The following is a 16,833-nucleotide window of genomic DNA, read 5'->3' on the forward strand; positions in this document are numbered from 1 at the left end:
TATTTTTATGGGTTTTGCAAGCACAGCAGAAGGAAGACTCCAGGTGAAGAAATTCAGCCTGATCCATGTGGTTCTGAGTGGTAATCGCAGGTAGGCAATGAATATCCATGACCAGCATATTGCTACCTCCTCTCCCCAGGAAAGTGTGAAAGTTAAACTTAGACAGTGTCACATATTCAAAGGTATGGAAATGAATTTCTTAGCATAGCAGAAGTTTTGAGAGAAAATAACTTGACTAAGGTACATTCAAGTTTCTAACCTGGGCTAGTATATCATTTGAGGCCAAATATGAGAAAGTTCTATGCATAATTTATTGTATTTTTACAATTCCAAGGCTGGATAAAAGCATGAGAAAAGTAGGAAGTACAGAAGATAGGAACTGTCTACAAGAAAATATCAAGGAAAACAACATTTTGAATGAACTTCATTGAGGTATTCTTATTGGGGAAATTGGAGTATCTCCTTCCCTAATGGATGCTGGGGGTGGGGTCCTTATGATAGCTTGAGAAAAAGAATTTTCTGAGACTTTCATGGGAAGATGAGTGATTTTTACTTGTTGAAACTATATCCCTGGGTTTCCATAGTCCTATTCCAGTCACAGAATAAATGTAACTGGGCTTTCAGAAAGCTAAAAGCAAAGCCAGTGTCCAGAGTTTCAGTTCTATGCTGCATCCAGGTCCAGTTCAGCATCAGGCTAGCAGCAGTCCACTAGTCTGTTGTGTGTGCAAATGCCAGGAAGCAGGGGCGAGAGAGCCCCACAAGCCAGGAATTAAGCACAACAGGACAAGAGTGAACTCCTCTGTTCAGGGCATTAAATATCTCATATTTCTTGTCCTTGCAGTAGCCACACCCATTCTGGCCAATGATCTGTTCCAAGGAGTGACTAACAGACAAGTAAGTACCTTCCCCATGTCACCCCAACTTTACTGGGCATGTGTCTATTCTCCTCATTGTCCAGTCCCTTCCCCCAGCATTCTGCAGGGAATAAACAGTGGCTCCTGGAGAGTTTAAAGCTCTAGTTTCCTGGTGAAGCTGCCCAAATTACCGTTCTATAATATTTGGCCTTCTCTTTGCTCCTTTCCTGTTATTAATCGCTAGGTTAATTACAATGGTATCAGTGTGATTTATGTACAGTGTACTGCATTGTGAGGGCACAATTTGATGAATTCTGAAAGATGTATATACTCCTGGAACAATCAAGATACATAATCCTATGTAATAAAAGCCTAATATGCAAATCAACCAAACAGCAGAATGACCAGTCGCTATGACATGCACTGACCATCAGGGGGCAAATGCTCAATGCAGGAGCTGTGCCTAGCACGCAGGCCCAGGCCAGCCAAGGCGGGTGTGAGTTGGGGCCCCCTGATAACCTTGCCAGTCGCCCCACAGATTGGCCCTGATTGCTGGCCAGGCCTAGGGACCCTACCTGTGCACAAATTTCATGCACCAGGCCTCTAGTAGTTTATATTATCCCAAAAGTTTTTCTCATACCTTTTGTAGTCCATCCCTCCTTCTGCAAACTGACACAGCAAAATGTCCATTCAGTTTTGTCACTATAGATTACTTTGCAGTTTTTATACTTCTATATAAGTGGAATTGTACAGCACACATTCTCTTATGTCTGACCTCATTCACTCAGCATCTTATTTTGAAATGTATTTATACAGTTGTATCATTAATAGTTTATTACTTTTGGTTGTTGTGAGAATTCAATAGATAGATATAAAATATACATTTTTTGTTTTACTTCAATACATGGTCACCATTTCATGAGTTATTTCACTTCTTAGATATCAAGAACAAAGATGGAGCATTTATATGTGGTTTTGTGTAATTATATGTTTAAACTTACAGGGGGGAAAGTTTAGGTGTAAAATAACTAGATTAAAGAAGAGCTTAACTTTTAAGAAACTGCTAAATGATTTTCAAAAGTTTTTGTACAATTGTAAATATCTACCAGCATTAAATGAGAATTCTCATGTTCAATATCATCGTCAATACTTGGTGTACTCAGGATTTATAATTTTAGCCACTCTAATAATTGTGTAGTTGTGTTTTTTCTTTAATTTTTAAAAATATTTTTAATTGAAATGTAACATATATATAAAGGAAATGCAAGAATGGTAAGTAAACAGCTGGATGAATTTTCCTAAAGTGTACACATAGTGAAACCACTTGCTAGGTCAAAAAAAGAATGGAGAGTGTTAGGTTGCATAGAATATAATTTCTTGAGGTAATATAAAGTTAAACAGAGTGAGGGATTGAAGATTATAGGGGTGCTATTTTAATTCAAGTATAATTCAGGGAAAGGCTCTCTAAGGATAGTACAGGCCAACTAGGGACACAGATAAATAGAAATTTGAAGTCTGGTATTCATTTAGTCCAACTTCATACTCAAAGCAAATAATCATCAACACAACAGCCCAGAAAATGGGTAAACCTTATTCCTCCTCCAATGGTAGGGAGTTTGCTACCTCACAAGGTAGATTTTTTACTTCTTAGCAATGTCTTGTTATTTATCATGCACTTTTACACAGTGGCCTGTGCTTGTGGTCACTACTTATTGCTTCTATATCCAACCACTTAAACTCTATGGGACATTTTCTTTCCCTCATAGTCTCTCTGTGTTTTTTTTTTTTTTTTAAACAACTAATATGGCTTTAAATGTCTTCTGTTGGTCAGACTAGTCACATAACAGGTTTCCAAATCCTTGCTATTAGTTTCACAGTCTGCATTTTATTTGTGTCTCTCTTACTAGTAAAATTTAACACAGATCCATATACATAAAACTAGGTATAGCCAGACCACTGCAGCATACAGTAGGATAATTACCTCCATTAATCTGGTCACTAAATACCTATTAATGTAGCAGAAGCCAGCAGTAATTTTTATGATAATCACATTCTTCAGTTGATCCTTATTTTGTGATAGCATAATACGGTGGTAAGGCCATAAACTTTGGAATTATACAAACCTATTTCCCTGCTCTACTAGGTACTTGCTATGGGACAAATATTTTAGCTGAGTTTCATTTCCTTCCCAGTAAAATGGTGATAGTACCCAATACCTTATAGGGCTGCTATATGGATACGTTTAGAAGATGTATGCATTATGACAAACATATGGTGGTGGCTAAATAAATGTTAGTGAATTTCTCCCCTGCTTTAATACAGATACAAACAGCTGCAGTGAGTGCTCAGACAGATATTGATAAATAGGTTAACAAAACAAGGCCAGGCTCAGAGCGTTGGAACAGGGCATCAGACGGATTCCACCTGCCTGACACTGACCTATAAATCACTGCCCTGGGCCCGGGCACACAGCAGGTTCACATCCATCCGGTGCGCTATCAGCTGGCCCACATTGCTCTGGCCTGTCCACAAGGACAGCTGAGAAGCTTGTCAAATGGTTTTCTAACATCCAGATGCATTGCGTCTAGGTCGTCTTTTCTCCTAGCTGTCTGGTACCTGCATCAAAAAAAGGAAATACATTTAGTCTGTCATGTTTCCTTTACTGAGATCATGCTGAACCCGAATGTTCTGTGCTTCCTTTTGCAAGTGCTCACAGACCATCCGTTCTGTAATCTGGGAGTTTTCATTAGGTGGTATAACTCTCTCCATCCTTAGTGTTTACCGTTTTAGAAAGTGAGGAATTTATTCATCAGCAGGTTTCTGGTTCCTGGTCCCTTCTCCTGGTTTCTTTTTAGAGACTTCACACATTCTTCACAGCTTCTGAAGCTAGCAGGCACTTTCAGATGAAAGTTTTTCTTTTTGCAGAGAAAGTAGGAGCAAAATACAAGTGCTGTCCCTTTGCTGGATATCTATTGGCTATTAACATTGCCCCTCGAGCTCTGGGCTTATTATTTTCATGTTCATTTTATTCTAAACACAGCTTTCTAAGCCTTTTCATTGTTCTTATGTTTTGTCATGGTTCATTCTAGGTATTTACCTTCTTTGCCTACCTACTTTTACATTTCTACAACACTACTTTGTGTTTTTTTTTTTTTTTTTTTTTTTTTCCTAGCTGTTTGATATTCCTTCCTTTTGAAGTCAAAGCTCACTGCAAAGCTTTCAGTGGCCAACATGATTCCTTTCACTCTAGCTCCACTTTCTCATGCTGTGGTCACTTGTGATGACATCACCTGCTTTTATTTTATTTTCCCCTAGCGCGAGACACATTTCCTTTGAGCCTTAGTCCCTTACAAAGCCTCTGCCCAGGGGATTGCACCTTCTGTTTCTCCAAGAATCTTGACATTTATTCTTCTAAACTCACAATATTGCTCCTGAATAGAAGTAGCATCCCCTTGCCCGGATATTAAAAGTTCTCAAATGGCATGGTCGTTTCTTTCTTTTCTAAAACGAAGGTTCCCTTGGCTTTAATTTCACCAGTGAATTCTTCTTAGTAAGATATCTGTATATAAATCCATTGCTTCATCAGCATACTGTAAGATGAGAATAATAGATTATAATAATAATATTTATTGGAATGGAATGTTCCCTTTGTGCCATAGATGCTTTAAGCATTTAACATATACAGCATTTCTACGTATCTTCTCCCCTCCCCCTCAGAAAGCCTCTATGAATTGTACTCTAATTAGTTATGCTTCTTTCGGTCAATTGAACCTCAGCAAGTTTAAACTTCACACATGTTCTTGTTAAAGAGTCAATCATATTTTAGACCCTTTACTTTTAATAGGATAAGATTATAAATATTTGAAGCCCCACATAACCTCTTTTCTTTGCCCCTTGTATGGTTTTTAAGCTTGGAAAATATTGCCCATATTTTCTTTACCTATTTTACAGTGTCTCTGTGTGTTATAACATATTATTTTCTGTTTTGTCACATGCACAACTGCAGCTCATTAGATAGCTATCCATGTATTACTTTGGTCTAGTGGTCTGACATACATTGTCTCATGCAGACAATCATATACTGTTTTCTAACTCTGGGTCTAGATACTTCTTGCCTGATGCTCATTACACTACATTTTATAATACCCAATACATCAGGGAGAAAACACCTTAAACTATTGACCAGTTTTTTAAAAATCATTGTTCTCATATATTTCCCATATCTTCTCCTAGATGGCTATATGTGAATGAAATTTTTATTAAATTTTTAAGTCATCCTCATGAATTACATTTATATTATTATGTAGTCACTAGTATTGCTTCTATTTTAACATATGGTTTATCTGATATTAATATAGTTGAACTAACTTTATTTTGGTATGTACATTCTTATTTATACTATTAATCTTTTATGTATATCTCTTAAACATAGTGCACAGGAGAATTTTGCTTCAGCACTGTCTGACAATTGCTTTAACTTTAGTTCATTACATGGGTTGTGATTGCTTATATTTTTGGATTTGTTTCACCCCTCATGCTAGTTTCTACTGACCTATAATTTATAAACAATACTAGAGGCCCAGTGCATGAAATTTGTGCACTTGGAGTGTGGGGGGGTGTCCCTCAGCCCAGCCTGTACCCTCTCCAATCTGGAACCCCTCGGGGGATGTTCGACTGCCGGCTTGGGATCAGGCCTAAACCATCAGTCAGACATCCCTCTCACAATCCGGGACTGCTGGCTCCTAACTACTCACCTGCTTGGCTGCCTGATTGCCCCTAACCACTCTGCTTGCCAGCCTGATAGCCCCCTAACCACTCCCCTATCGGCATGATTGACACCTAACTGCTCCCCTGCCAGCCCGATCACCCCCAACTGCCCTCCCCTGCAGGCCTGGTCACCCCTAGCTGCCCTACCCTGCCGGCCATCTTGTGACAATGTGGGGGCAGCCATCTTGTGACATGAGAATGTGAGGGTCAATTTGCATATTACCTCTTTATTATATAGTTTATATGGTGGGGAAAATGTAGGTTGATAGTTGTTTATGTGGAAAATAATACAATAATGAATAAATAATAACACAAGAATAAACACTGTTTCATGTACTCACAACTGTAAACCTACTTTTGCCCCACTTCAAAATTGATTTATAAGCATTTCTTATAATTCTAGACACATGTCTTTGAAAAATACATGTGTTGTGAATACTTTAATACTTTTCCCTTCTCCTGTCTCTGACTTTTCATTTTCCTAGCAATGACTTTTAAAAAAATTTTTAGAATCATTTTAAATTGATGGAAAAATTGCATACTAGAGAGGAATCCCATATAGCCCACATCTAATTTCTCTGATGTTATTTCAAATTTATATCCTATTGTTGCTTAGTGTTTTAGTCTTATTTTGTTGATTATAGTTTGATACTATTATTAGTTTGATACAGTTTGATGCTATTATTACTATTAGTAGCAGTAATATCAGTCAACATTAGTTTATATCAGCTTGAGATATAGTAGAGGCAAATCTGTTGTTAGTGAAGAAAACCAATTTTAGGATCTTCTATGCATTTAACATGAAGCATTAGTGCTAAATACATACTGAAGGAGCAGTATTTAAAAAAATGCCTTAAACAATGTCAGAATAATTTTTGATATTTTTTTGTCATTGTTGTTGAGCATCCTTAGTTTGAAAAATGCAAAACAAGCAAACAAAAACATATTACTCTGCTCTGGCCAGGTAGCTCAGTTGCTTGGAGTATCACTTCATACACCAAAAAGGCTGCTGATTCAATTCCTAGTCAGGGCACATATGTAGGTTGTAGGTTCGACCCGGGTTGGGGTGTGTATGGGAGGTAACCAATTGATGTTTCTCTCTCACATCAATTTTTTTTTCTCTCTCTCCCTTCTTCTCTCTCTCAAAATTCAATAAACATATCCTCAGGTTAGGATAACAAAACAAACAAAACAAACAAACAAAATATCCCTTCACATAATCCCTGGCTAAATTACTGAAAGTGGTCCTGAATATGTAAAATATATTTTAAAAGACCAATTAAAATACACAATAAAATTATTGCTCTAGAAGATATAAATTGTTTTAGTTTTAGAAGATAGTTAGAAAGGGGGATATCAACTTCACCTAATTGAAGCTCATAATTTAAATCTATACTATCCAGAGAAGAAACCAAGAATCTGAGAAGTTTACCCATCAAATGCATACAACTGGTCAGTGTCTGAGAATAGTATTTAATCTTTAAAAGCCATACCCTTTTTGTGGTTGTATTTATGTAAGTTTTTACTCTAAGGTAATTGTAGACTTACAGAGGAGTTGCAAAGATATAGAGATTTCCAGTATGGATCCCCGAAATGAAAACTTACTTAACCATAGTATAATTATCAAAACTATGAAATTAAATTGAAATAATACTATTATCTAAACTATAGAATTTATTGAGAGTTAACCAAGTTTTTACTAATGTCTTCTTTCTATTCCAAGATACATTCCAAAATCTCATGTTGAATTTAGTTGAGATATCTCTTATATTAGACTTCTCAGCTGCCATGACAAAATACCACAGACTGAGTCATTTGAAGAGCAGACATTTATTTCTTACAGTCATGAGGCTGCGAAGTAGCAGATCAAGGTATCAGCTAGGTAGGTTCCTGTTGTGGGCTCTCTGCTTGGCTTACAGAGAGCAGGCTTCTCAGGGTGTCCTCACATGATATGGACACTAATGTTATTTGATTAGGGCCCCCTACTCTTACAACTCCATTAATCTTAATTACTCCTAAAGGCCTATATTTACATACCGTCATACTGGGGTTTAGGGCTTCAACATTTGAATTGGGAGAGAAATTCAGTTCATACTATCTCTTTTAGTCTTCACCAATGTCATAATTTCTTAATATTTTCTTTGTTTTATAACTTCACACTTTTTAAAAAAAAAAAATAAGTTTTTATTGATGTTAGAGAGAGAGAAACATCAATGAGAGAGAAACATCTATCAACTGCCTCCTGCACGCCCCCTACTAAGGATTGAGCCTGCATCATGGGCATGTGCCCTGACTGGGAATTGAACCTGAGACCTCTTGGTTCATGGATCAACGCTCAACCATTGAGCCACATTGACCAGGCAAACTTCACACTTTTGAAGAGTACTGGTGAGTTATTTTGTAGAATGTCCCTCAATTAGTCTCATGTTTTATCATGATTAAATTCAAGTATTTTTATTTATTTATTTCTGGAAAGACTACCACTAATACAATATCTTTCTACTGTATTATACCTAGAGGTACATTATGTCCATATGATGTGCAACTTTATCACTTAGAGTGGTGTCTCCCTGTTTTCTGCACTGTACATTTGCAATTCCCCTTTTGTAATTAATAAATATTTACTTTGGAGATAGTTTGAGACTACACAAATATCCTATTTCTCCTTAATTTTTTCTTTCACTAATTTTAGTCCTCATCCATTTAGTCAGTAATGGAGCAATTATTACTATGGCATTCTAATGGTGATTGCTATTTCCCTATATCTTGTACAGTTATTAATTGAAATTCTTCTTTATAGCAGGGTTATTTCTTCTCTCACATTTATTACTATAGTCAGTCATTTATTTTTATCAGTATGGGCTAAACTATTTATTTTATGTAGGGTGGAGAGTAAAATCAAATTTGATTGGTACTTATGTTGTTTCTCGCATTGTTCCAGCTTTGGCTGTTGGGAACTGTTTCCGGTTGGTTTCTGTGCCCTTTTGACCTACTATTCTATTGGGTTTTGAACTCGTCTTTACTTTCTGCCTACAAGATTGCTCTAGACTCAACTGTATTTTCTCTAGCCAAGATTTGGAGTTAGTCATTTCTCCAAGAAACTTTCTTATTTTTATTGGAAAATAATATTTAGAATCTAGAATCTGAGTGCTGGGTGTGCTCATTGCTTGCTCCTTTCAGTCCACAGCACTTCTAGGCCCCTCGCAGGAGATAGAGCTAGATAATATGTGTACATACATTAACCCATGCATACATCTACTTCTATCTACTGCCTATCTATCTATCTATCATCTATCTATCTATCTATCTATCTATCTATCTATCTATCATCTGCCATCTATTATATACCTAAAACATTAGTTCATACTGATAACACTGATTTAAATTTGTTTGGAGTTTATATTTATATATGTATCTATATCTGGTACCACATAATTTATGCTAGCCTTTACTCTTTCTTGATTTGTAGATTTTTTTCTCTTTAGTACTCAGAATTTGTATCTGATATAGTCACTTTTTTCTTCAATCATAGTAAATATAGTTATGGAATTGGTAACTTTTACTCCTGTGACAAAAACATTTACCCAACAGTATGTAATGTCTATGTGCAGTGCCCTTTGCTTGTAACCTTAAAGTATCTAGTCAAAACATTGCTTTCTGAAGTTACTTAGATTAGCTCCATTCTCCCCATGCCTGTCAGTGTTGTTATGTAATTGATCTGTGCTACCATTAGATTCATTTGTCACTGTCCGCATTCCATCTCAAGTTTTTTCCACATCTTAGTGGTAAAAATTCACTTTGTGTTGCTGAGTCCTATGGGTTTGACAGATGCCTGCAGTGATATATCAAACACTATCGTTAGTTTTGGCATGGTTTTATTGCCACTAAAATTCCTTTTGTAGTCAACTTTTACTCCTACCTCACCTCAAATTCCTGTCAATCACAGACCTTTTTATTCTTTCTCTACAGTTTAACTTTTCCAGAAAGTCACATAAATATAATCAAATAATTTTGGAAAATATCTGGCCATTATTTCTTCTTTTATTTATTTTTTTCACTTTTACTCTTCTCCTCAGATTCCAATTATGCATATATTAGACTAATTTATATTATCCAACAGGTTTTGGTTACTCCATTCTCCCCCACTCTCTTCTCTTTTCTCTTGGTGTTTCAGTTTCAGTAATTTCTATTGGCCTATCTATATATACATTCTATGTATGGTTGTATTAAGTGTACTGATGAACCCATCAAAGGCATTCTTCATTTCCAATACTGTTTTTAGTTTCTGGCATTCTCATTTGAACTTTTCCTGTCATTTCCATCATTTTGCTGAAATTACCTAAATGATTTAACAGATTTTTACCTTTTCCACTTGAGCCTTTAATGAATTATTTATAAATGTAAATTCCATGTTAGAAACATTCTATATCCAAATATAAATATCATATCTAAATCTTGTTCTGGTGATTACTTTTTTGTTGTTTGTTTGGTTTGTTTTTGAGTGTTTTTTTTTTAATTGCATGTATATGGAAACCAAACATTTTGTGCAAAGCAGTAGAGACTGAGGCAAACAATTTTTACTCCTAGAAATGGCATGTTCTTCCTTCTTCTGGGCCTTATAGGTAATCTGTTGAATTAGTTAGGAGGTGCACTCTGTTTGAAATTTATTGTTGCTATGTTTGCCCTCAGTTCACCAGTAGCTTCAAGGCACATAGTAGACTGATGGCTAATTTGCTAGAGACTTTTTTCCTTAACATCCGTTCCATCCTCAGCTTTAGGTGCTGTACCTCAGTGGGGTCTCTTTATACCCTTGTCCCTCTTCTTTCCCTTTCTCAGCAGAATTCCACAGTTACTTGTTCGTTAACAGTTATTAGCCTGAATGTGTGTGGCCATTAGGTAGATAGGCACTGTGTCCCTAGTGATTGGGAGTGTGGCCTGCTCAGTTCTCCTACTCATCTGCCAATGATTCCTCTAAGGTCATGCATATTCTTTTCCCTCTCACAGGGGGTACATCTCCACTCCCCCCTCCCCTCCTCCATCTTGCAATGGGTTTTCACCAGTATTCTTAGGTTGATTGTGTTTGTTGCCTGTCCCCCTAGAGCTTTTGCTTTAGAAAGAGGTAGAGGTGACAAGGTCTGGGTGCAGTTGACCTTTTTCTCTCCTAGGACTGCATCACAGGGAGCATTTTGCCACAACTTTCTTCAGTCTTTTCTGTGAGTGCTCAGTGGGGTTTGTGGAGAAAAATCCTTTAAAAGGCTCAGATTCCCCAAGTTCTGTGAACGCCAGGAACTCACACTCCCTTGTGAGTACACAATGAACTTCTACCAAAGTCTGCATCCTCTAGATAAACTCTTGCTATAAGTGTCTTATTTTGCCTATCCATAATAAGTCAGTGTGCATGTCATGTGTCTAAATTTCAGTGCCTGCATCTCTTTAGATTTTTGAACCAGTTTGTTTCTAATAATCTAAGACTTCATGAACCTGAAAATCCATGATTTTGAATTTGTCTAGCTTTTTTGTGTCTTCATAGAGATGGACATGATTCTTTTTCCAGCTCTAGATCCTGAGAGGAAACCAGGAATCCTCCCAAACCTCAGGCTTTTATCATTCGAACAAGATGCTTTCAAGTGTCTTTAAATCATTGACTCTGAAGGACTAAATGAGTCATGCTTGATGCAATGCTCTAAAATTAAGAAATGTGCTAGAAGAGTTATTATTAATATTATTTGTCTATTACAAAGATTTTTCTAAATTGGATATAAGTGAGGATTAACATATAGATGATAGGTATTTTAAAATTAATATGCTAATTAGACCAGACAACCAATGCAAATGAATCTATGTATAGAATTGGAAATGGGAGATAGAGATAGCGCTCACCTTTATCAACTAATCATTAATTGTTGTGCCAAATGATAAAATGAATGAACATTTCAGTGAAAGACAAGGTACTTGGCCCTTTTTCTTGATTTTGCTGATATTCACATTTGTTAATGTGCTCTCTCAGCTTCTGCTTCTTCATCAGTCAAAGTATTTTTTATTGATTTTAGAAAGAATGGTTTGTGTTTGGACACTTGGCTTTAGTAATGCCAAGGAAATTCAGGAATAACTAAGATTGGCAAGGTCACTGAATTGGCCGAGATTTCATTTTAATTATATAGAGTTTTTGAATAAAAAAGCAAATATATAAGGTTTTATTTGAAAGAATTTAGAGTAATTAATAAAATAAACTTGTGTAATAACTAATGTTTAGGATTATTATTTCAGTTAGTCACAGAAGGGCTCTTGGATAGGATGATATTTGAGTTGATATCTATAATAACTCAGAGGACTACCTGGGTGAAAGGAGAAAAGCATATTATTATTATACATATATAAAACTAATAAGATATGGACCATGACTGACCTGTAAATAGGGGAATATGTTCTCCATTTCTACTCCAAGTCATTTAAAACTATCTAGGATAATCATTCATCCTAATCAGGAATCTACAGTAATAGAAGCGTAATATGCTAATTAGACCAGACAGCCAAACGACCTTCCGGATGTCATTTCGGACATCCTTCCAGATGAAGCCACGGAGGGGTGTGGGCTGAGGGAGAGGCAGTTAGGGGCAATCAGGCAGGCAGGCAGAGGGGTTGGGGCAATGAGGCAGGCAGGTGAGCAGTTTGGGGTGATCAGGCAGGCAGGCAAGTGGTTAGGGGTGATCAGGCAGGCAAGCGAGTGGTTAGGAGACAGTGGTCCCAGATTGCCAGAGGGATGGATGTCCTGGATTGCGAGAGGGTGCAGGCCGGGCTGAGGGACCCCCCCTACCCGCCCTCCATGCATGAATTTCGTGTACCAGGCCTCTAGTATATTATAATACAGTATAATCTGCAGAATTCTGTTTTTTTCCATAAATTTTAGTGTGATTTTCACAAAGTAAGGCAAATTAAACTCAACTTCTTTGTGCAATTAGAAAAGACCTAAGATGTTCCCATCAATCAAAGCACTTGATCACTCTTTATTGCAAGAGCGGAAAGAAATGTAACTTCATGGTTCATTGCTAATGGGTTGTTCCACTGTTGTGGTTAATGGCATGAGGTTCTTCTACATCTAATTTAAGGTTTCTGAATTAAATAGTTTAAAAGATTAGTGGGAGCTCAATGATGTATTAGCATGTGTGCAACCAATTATGTCTCTTTTTAACTTAGTTTTATCACAGTTTGATTTTGTATTAGAAAACTTTTGACTTGGCTTAGGAAGGTCAATCTTCACATTGCTTATGGCACAACAGAATTATTTCATGAAATAAATTTCTGCTGGTGCCTTTGATATCCTAAGTTGACTCTCAATAGCAGTGCAGATTATTCAAAACAAAAAGAAATAGAAAGGCACTATTTGTGGATATTGGGGTTTTTGATTCTAATCCAATGCATATTTCCAATGAATTAAGTGTCTTAAGTTATTTGATATTTTCCAGTTCATTTCCAAATTATTTATTAAATGTACCAAAATACAGCCCTTGCCAGTTTGGCTCAGTGGTTAGAAGGGACCAAGGGGTCACAGATTTGATTCCAGGACAAGGGCACATGCTTGGGTTGCAGATTCAATCTCCAATTTAGGTCAGGGTGCTTGTGGGAGGCAATCAATCGATGTGTCTGTCTCACATTGATGTTTCTCTCTCTCTCTCTCTCTCTCTCTCTCTCTCTCTCTCTCTCTCTCTTTCTACCTTTCCTCTCTCCTCTCCCTCAAAAAAATCAAAGGAAAAAAAATATCCTTCGGTGAGGATTTTTTTTTTTAAGTAACAAAATACCTTTATCCCACTAAATACTGCCTCTAAGAATCTGTTTTGAATTAAATATTTTAGGCTCTGAGGCCTTCAGCTAGTCAAAGCTGAAAGAATGTGTTTGCCACATGAAAAACTATATATTGTGGGAGATAGGTAATGTTCTTATCCATACCTGACTCAGTTCTTATCCAGACCTGACAAAGATTTTTATAAAGTTTCAACTTATAATAAAGTTCCATTTTTTTCATCCCTTTACAGTAATTTGAATGACATAAATGTGGGTGGGTGGCAAAAGGTAATAGTAGGTAACTTGCTTCTATAAGCTTTGCCTGGGAAATTTGATATTTCACAGAGTCATAGTCAGAATCTTTGACACCCCAGACCCTCAACATTCATTTTTAATCTTTTTCAACCTATAGTCAATTAGCCCTAAGTGAAAGTAACATAGAAAAGCCATTATGCAGATATATCCATTAACAGTCATCTTTCCTAAAGGCCAATGGGGGCAGGAGGGTCTGAATTGGCTGATCTTACAGTTCTGCTTATAATTAATGTCAGTACTCTTATTTTTATTCTTATTATATAACTCAACATCTCAAGGTCTCAGATTCTGTGCTAGTACAGTTCTTACTTAATACAATATTTATAGAGCAATGATTATATGTAAGCCCCTTTGTTTATGGAACTTGTGCTTGTCCTATTTCAATTACTGACAGTCATTCATGGATATAAAGATGTCATCTATCCAAATAATTCTGAAAAGTACCCAAATACATAACAGACCTCAGTCACTTCTGCTGTAAACTTCAGTCAGTTGTTCAGATCTCTGAAATTTTAGGTATTTCTGGTATAAAGTATCTCAAGGGGTCTTTTAACTCAGAAATTTAAGAAAATGATAAAAAGGATTATTTGATAAGACAAAACGATTGTAAGAGAAATGACTGACACATAAACTTACTTAACTGCTATAATTTTTTTTTATTATGGCATAAACCTGACAAACAGATTTGACTCATTTAGTCAGCAGTTCTGCCTCTCAAAATATTGGCTATTCTTCAGCCATGGGTACTTAGAATTAAATACTGGTTGACCTGGATCATGGATGGCTCCTTTCCCATTACTTTTCTTTTTTGAGTTTGTTGTTATACTCAAAGATTCTCAACTTCTTTTGAAAGATATTTCTTGTTTTACCATTTTGCAAAGCTATTTTTTTTCAATTTTCTTTATTCTAATTCTCAGTGTTCTCCTTCAGAGAGATTCATTCATTCCATGTTTTGACTGCCACATATATGTTAATGACAATTGAATATATGCTGATTACTCTCAAAATTGTATCATCAAGTCAGAACTCTCTCATAAGCTTCAAACCCCTTGTACCTTATGCATATCCTTACATGGATGTCCCACAGACATCTCAGACTGGATAAGGATTTCTTTATTTTTTTTTGATTGATCTTTTTTATTATTATATAATGTTCTTCTTTATCTCTTATTGTGACCTTTGTGTTAAAGTCTATTTTGTCAGATATAAGTATTGCTACCCCAGCTTTTTGTTTTTTTTCATTCCCATTTGCATGAAGTATCCATTTGTCCCTTTACTTTAGTCTGTGTGTATCTTTTGTTCTGAAGTGGGTCTCTTGTAGATAGCATATATGTGGGTCTTGTCTCCCCCTCCCCCATTCAGCTACCCTATGTCTTTTTTTAATTATTATTATTTTATTTTTTATCTTGGCAAATTCTACATCCCCACTATAACCATCCTAACTATTACACTTCACATTTACTATTGCCTTAGACTTAAAAATAGATTTTCTTAGGCCCTTCTCTAGTTTAACTGTTGTTTTGTGAGACCCTAATTTACTCTTGTTGGACCATTGCAATAATCACCTAACTAAGTGGTTGGCAAACTCATTAGTCAACAGAGCCAAATATCAATAGTACAACAATTGAAATTTCTTTTGAGAGCCAATTTTTTTAAACTTAAACTTCTTCTAATGCCACTTCTTCAAAATAGACTCACCCAGGCCATGGTATTTTGTGGAAGAGCCACACTCAAGGGGCCAAAGAGCCACATGTAGCTCGCGAGCCGTGGTTTGCTGACCACTGACCTAACTAGTCTTCTCATTCTTAATGGCACAAGGCACCACAATGCTGCTGTTGACCTTTACAAAATAAAATCCTCCTCATGTTAATCATCTGCCTTAAATCCTTCAGTTGTTTTCTTTTCTTCTTGAATAAATTACAAATTGTTTTCTGCAATACCTTGGCTTATTTACTGTTTTTAATAAAGTGGGGCATTTATTTTATATAGCTACTGACCTGGACTCTAGGGACATAGTGAACAAAGAATGAGTATGATTCCTATTCCTGGAGTCTACCCTCCAGCCATGCTGAAATCTCCATTATTTCCACATTGCCCCACTCCCTCCCCTAATGATAATTATATTCTAAGATTCTTCTGAACTAATGTCACCTCCATAGAGTCAAGAAAGGTTGACATGTTGCAAAAGGAATGGTGGAAGAACCATGGGTCTCCTAGGCTAGTAGAGGGCTAACTGTCTTCTGTGTTTCTCTAGGATTATGTACCTTCCACTATGTGGCACCTTGTGTCAGGACAAAGTACTATTTCAAAGGTGTCGAAGAAGGGAGGAAGTTTATTTGACATGAAAACATAAAACAATGGTGGGAATAATCAGAATCAGGGCATGTCTTATTTCTTTAGAGAGCTGCAAAGTGCCAAAAAATCTTTCCTCAGTGTGTACCAAAGCCAGACACACAGTATGCACAGAGTACCCTGACAGAGCACCTTTGAGGCCCTTTCAGGTTTTTATCAACAGCTGAGCACATTCACATTAACAAATATCATGTAATAAAGGCTTATATGAAAATCCTTTAGCTCTGAGTATGCACTCTTGGTGTTAATTATATCATACTTAAATATTGCACACCATCACATCTCTACTATTGTGTCATCAGATGACTGATCATCACTAGGCTTCTGTACTTCTGGTTGACTTTGCAAGGCTTCATTGCTCCACTCCACCCACTTGTAATACTTCCCTGATCTTATTCATTCACGTATACTACTCTATCTTCTATTCTTAAATTGTGAGCTTCTTTTAGTCAGAGACAATATCTTATTAGTATTTGTAATCATGACACCCAGCACAAAGTCTAAAAAAATACATGAAGCCTGATAATATATGTTGAATCAATGACTGAACTCATCTGTCAATATTTATTGAGAACTAATTATGTCAGTCTCTATATTAGGTGGTGGGTATACAATAGTGAAAAAACACAAAATTCCTGCCCTCATGAATCTTACACTCTGTGTTCAAAAAAGATAAAGGCAAATTTGCACAATAGGAGTTTTGCTACAGCTACTACTTCAGTATCTTGTGAATTGCCCTTTGATCATCCCTAAAAACACTTACGTT

The sequence above is a fragment of the Plecotus auritus genome (assembly GCF_963455305.1).
Source record: "Plecotus auritus genome assembly, chromosome: 5".
Lineage (NCBI taxonomy): Eukaryota > Metazoa > Chordata > Mammalia > Chiroptera > Vespertilionidae > Plecotus > Plecotus auritus.